A 5,491-nucleotide genomic window follows, 5' to 3' on the forward strand; every position below is an offset into this window, starting at 1 on the left:
AAGACTGGTGAATGAACCTGCTTAAAGCGGTCAGTCTTCTTGTTAACCTCTTTCAAATTTGATAGCTGGTCGGGAATGTCCTTGATTGCTTTAATTTTATCGGGATTGACTTCGATCCACTTTTGTGACACCAGGAACCCCAAGAACTTACCATAGTTGACTCAAAATGCACACTTTTGGGTTAAATTTCATGTTATGCTTCCTTAGGATGTCAAAGGTTTCTTAGAGGTGTTTAAGATGATCACCTATGTTCAAAGACTTAACTAACATATTATCTATGTAAACTTCCATTTTTTTTCTATTTGTTTTTAAATATTTTGTTCACAAGCCTATGATAAGTGGCTCCAGCGTTCTTAAGCCTAAAAGGCGTCACATTATAGAAATATATGCCAAAGTTTTTTATGAATGAAGTTTTTTCCTAATCCTCCAGGTTCATTATAATATTGTTATACCCGGAATAAGCATCGAGAAAACTCATCAACTCATGCCCGGTCGTCGCATTAATTATTTGATCAATTTTTGGCAATGAGAATGATTCTTTTGGGCACACCTTATTCAGATCCTCATAATTTAGGGATAATGCATAAGATTCTCCCTGAACTTGTACCCAAAACTAAGTTTCCCATTCAACCTTTACGGGTGTTCCTTTTCCATCCTATATTTGTGCGAAATGAATTTAATACCTCCCTGAGACATATACAACTAGCCTCATGGTGGAAGGTGTTGCACACTCTCCCTATGTCTTGGCCATTTATTATCCCGCAGATTCAAGTTGATTTTACCTTCTTTTTTTTTTACTTATATTTTTTAATTTTTACTCCTTATTATTATTTCTCTTTTTAAAATTTGCATCTCCTTCCTTATAGAAAATCTCTTTCTCATACTCCCGTCTACAGTTCAATCTTTTACCACAATTACAAAATTTAGATTTAGATAAATTAGTTTTCAATTTAATCGAGATATTTGGCATTGTAATACCAAAATCTGGTGGCATCAGAAGAAATTTTTCAACAGCATCGAAAGAAATTTTTCGGCCAACATCTGGTGGGATTTTATAGTTTAATTGACTTTTTCCATGTTAATGCATTGTCATGGGTTTTCAATAGTAAAAGGTGAGATTACAACTGATGAGTTTTACAATATCTGGTTAATTTTCCATCTTAATTTTCTGCCGGGAAGAGGAAGGGGGATAGGCCGCAATGGAGGTTTTGCTGATGGAAAATAAAAGGAGCAGAGAGGAAAAGTTGGAGAAAGAAAAGAAAAGGGAAAAGAGCAAGAAAATCTGCCCTTACAAAGTAGTGGAGTGAAAATGGAGAAGAAAGAGGGGTTTCGGGGGGTGGGGGGGGGGGGAGGGGTGAAGATGAAGAGAAAAAGGGGGTGGGGTTCTTTGTCAAAAAAGTCTTTTTTTAATAATACGCGCCTCAACTTTAATTTTTTTTAATTTTTTGCCACATCAACTTTTAGGGTGGTATTAAATTCATTTCGGACAAGTATAGGATGGAAAAGGAACACCCGTAAAGGTTGAATGGGAAATTGAGTTTCAGGGACAAGTTTAGGGAGAATCTTATGTATTATCCCTATAATTTACGCAAATGCAAAATTTATTATTCTTCTTTGGAACTACCACTCCATTAGCTAGTCAGTCAGGATACTTTACCTCCCGGATTGAACCGATATCAAGCAATTGAGTTATCTCTTCTTTGACGGCAATGGGGCATTTCTTCTTTCATACCGGAGGGAAGTTGTGATCTAGGCTTAACTTGTGCCCGGACACCTCTAGCGGGATACCTGTCATAAGAACATGCGACCATGCATAATGATAAGTAGGATTTTAACATATTTTATACCCATACTTGCCTACTCTTTGAGTGTAATTTGCTATAAAATAGTCCCAAAATGCTTACAGATTGCGCTTGATTGCAGGTTTGAGCTATAAAGTGACAAATCGTCAAAGATCGGCTCAAATCGGAGTGAAACCTGCTCAAGTGTCAAAGATCATTAAAGTAAGGACATTCAGAACTTCAGGCGGACTGCACCATCATGTCATGCGGCTGCACCATAGGAGTTAAGAAACTGTGAAACTACAAGTCAAGTTCATGCGGCCCGCGTCTCACTCATGCGGCCGCATAATCTTGCTATGTGGTCGCGTAAAAAAAAGTTCAAGAGTGTCCTATTCCAGAAGCAAACCACGCGGCCGCATCCCACTTCATGCGGCCTGCATCACTCTCCATGCGGCCACACTCTATGGTCACGTCGTCTGCGTCCAAGAAGTTCAGAGAAGCTGCCAAACTATTCATGCGGCCGCACAACAACTTTGTGCGGTCCGCGTCAGTATTCATGCGGCCGCATTCCATCTTTATGCGGTCCGTATCACCATTTTTAGAGAGCAAAATTCAGAGGTCAAGAAACCCAGTGCGGCCGCGTGCCAACTTTATGCGGTCCGCACTAACCCCGCAGGGGCATTTTTGTCCAGTTTTTCCAGCCCACTATTAATAGAACATTTTACCATTTTTAGGGAGATTATTTTACATCTGATAGCTGCTGCACTCATAAGACTTATGTTTTGGCCTATCTTGGGTATTTTTAGCTTAGTTTTATCATAGATTATTATAGTTTAACATTGGCAATTAATTAATATGGTTGTTTCATCTTCTATTTCTTCAGTTTCTTCTTTAATTATGTCTAGCTAAATCCATTAGCTAGGGTTGTGGCTCAACCCTAGTGTGGGTAATTAATGGGTGTTGCTTCTTAATGATAGATTGATATTGGGTGTTTGTTATTTGGGTTAATTTTATGGTTTAATTAAGGATTGATGGTTGCAAACATTGATTCTAGCTTAGTGGGTCTTGACTCTTCTTGAGAAAGAGAGTCTATGATCCCAAAGTTGACCCAACAAGGAATTGGGGTGGACCCATGAGAAATGGTAGTCCCAATTAACGGGTTAAACCTCGAGAGAGTAATCACCCTACTTGAACCCTAGTTGTTTGGTCTAATTGGCCTACCCAATTGGTCTCGAGAGAATCAATTGGGTAAAATTGCTCTCACTACTGAGAGGTGTGAGAGTGGGTATAGTTATGCAACGGTTACAACATTGATCCCAACTCTGTCAATCTATTATTAGTAGTCTCTACCCGTTAGTTAACCACCTAGGTGATGCCACGACCCTAGTGTCTTCCTCTATATTAATCACAACTTAGAACATACCCCTTTAGCATAAAATAACCTAAATTTGCAGTTGATAATAGTAGTTATTAAACAAAAAACCCCAAAAACTTTTAGAAGTACAATTAGGAGCAAGAACGCATTCCTAGTCTGAACAAATACGCAACTCCATTCCAAGCTCCCTGTGGAAATTGACCCCGATACCACTATTCGGGTAAAAGTCTTAGTGCCCGCTCTTCCTACCGTTGTGTGAGGTTGAGTTTGCTGCGATCAAATAACAATCTATATTAAATTTGAGAAATTTTATAAATCTTGACCTGAGCTAGGGGTTTAGTCCTATCCCCAAGTGGGATTTCCTCTCCAAGAATTTCTTGAAAAAAGCGACTTGTTCGAGTTCTTCTATTGTGGATTTGGTTGCGTCTGTTTCTTTTGGTACTTGGACATAACTTGGCACCTGATGGGATTCCAATGACCCCCCCCCTCATTTTGTCGACTTCGGTTGACTTAGTAGTAGGTGTCAGTTCTTGTAATTGCTATGCCACAAGTTCCCTCCCTTTGCTATTAGAAACCAAGATTGCATTCATTTCCTTTATCGCCAGTTGATTTCCTTTTATTTTCTTAATTCCCTCTAGAGTTAGGAATTTCAAAAGTTGATGGTATGTCGACGGCACATCCTTTATCTCGTGTAACTATAGTCTTCCAAGAATAATGTTGTAACTCTTGTCACCATCTACTACTTCAAATAGGGCCGTCTTCATTACCTCTTCGGCATTAGTGGGCAGCAAAATCTCCCATCGGGTTATCATGCTTGCTAAGTTTATCCCGATGAGAAGTTTTCTGGCCGGTATGATGCTTCTAGTTAGCTTGGCTTGTTCCAGCACTCTCCATTAGATAATATTGGCTGAACTCCATGGGTCCGCCAAGACACGTTTAATTTTAAAATCTAAAATATTAAGAGAAATTACCAGGGCATCATTGTGCAATAGCATGAGTCCATCGGTGTCCTCTTCTGTGAAGGTGATATCGTCATCGGCGACTTCCCGGAGTCTTTTGCTATGGGTTACCGATACCTTTGTATTTTTTTGCAGTTGAGAAGGTTACACCATTGATCTTGTTTCCTCCAAAAATCATGTTGATCATTAGATGAAGAGGGTCTTGTCCATCTTTGAGGGATCTACGTTGTCCTAGTTGCGACCGTAACTATTTTTATCCCGGCCACTTAAGAACTCTCTGAGATGGCCATTTTTTAGCAATGTCGCCACCTCCTGGTGCAAATGTTGCAGTCCCTAATCCGGTTACCGCTGGTCCTATGATACTCACACCATATGTTAGGATCCCTCTGACTGGGTTCGGATCTCATCAGCCTCGGGATCGTGGTTCCTTAATGTTCCTCATCACCGACACAAGTTCCACTAGGCTAACTTGAAGTTATACACGGACAATATGGTATAACTAGAATCTTGAGAGCCCGATACCTCTTTTTTTTTTTGCAATGATCTGTTATTCTGGCCACGATCAACTCTCCTATCAGTAGCAAAGCTATCCGCCGACCAGAAACCTCTGCTGCGTTCTTCGACCTTTTTGTAGGGCAAAAAACGACCTCTAAAAGACCGTCGATCTGTGTCGAAATCATCCTTCAACATTTCCTTATTCTTCACTCAGTCCTAACCCTATGTTGATGCTGGAAAACTGAGCTGGTCATCCTCTATTCTTATCTTTGATTAGTAGTTGTTGTGCTCATCTGCCCATGTTGTCGCCTGGAACTCGAGCAGACTTTTTTTTAGTTTTTGGGAAGCATCACAACTCCTCGAATTCAGCCCTTTACTAAATTCCCCAGCTACCCATTCATCTGGCACGACCGGTAGAAGCATTCTTTTCTTCTGAAATCTGGTTATGGACTCTCACAATAACTCGGACTCTCCTTGTGAAATTCTGAATATGTCGACCTTTCGGGCCTATATATTCCTGGCCCCAGCATGGGCTTTGATAAAATAATTCGTAAGCATATCGAAGGAATCTATTGAGTGCTCGGGTAAATGTGAATACCATGTCAGGGCCCCGTTTGTGAGGTCCTCCCTGAACCTTTTCAACAAGACTACCTCAATCTCGGGTGGAGCTAAGTCGTTTCCTTTACCGCCATTGTATAGGTGGTGATGTTCTCTTGAGGATTCGAGGTCCCGTCATATTTTGGCACGTCTGCCATTTTGAACCGCTTTGAAATTAGCTTTGGTATCGCGTGATGTTTTATACTTCAATACCACACAAGAGGGGGGTGATTCATATTGTACCAAATTTTCGCTTAACTTGATTATAAAAGGACCTGGTTCTT

The sequence above is a fragment of the Nicotiana sylvestris genome, chromosome 5 (assembly GCF_000393655.2).
Source record: "Nicotiana sylvestris chromosome 5, ASM39365v2, whole genome shotgun sequence".
NCBI lineage: Eukaryota > Viridiplantae > Streptophyta > Magnoliopsida > Solanales > Solanaceae > Nicotiana > Nicotiana sylvestris.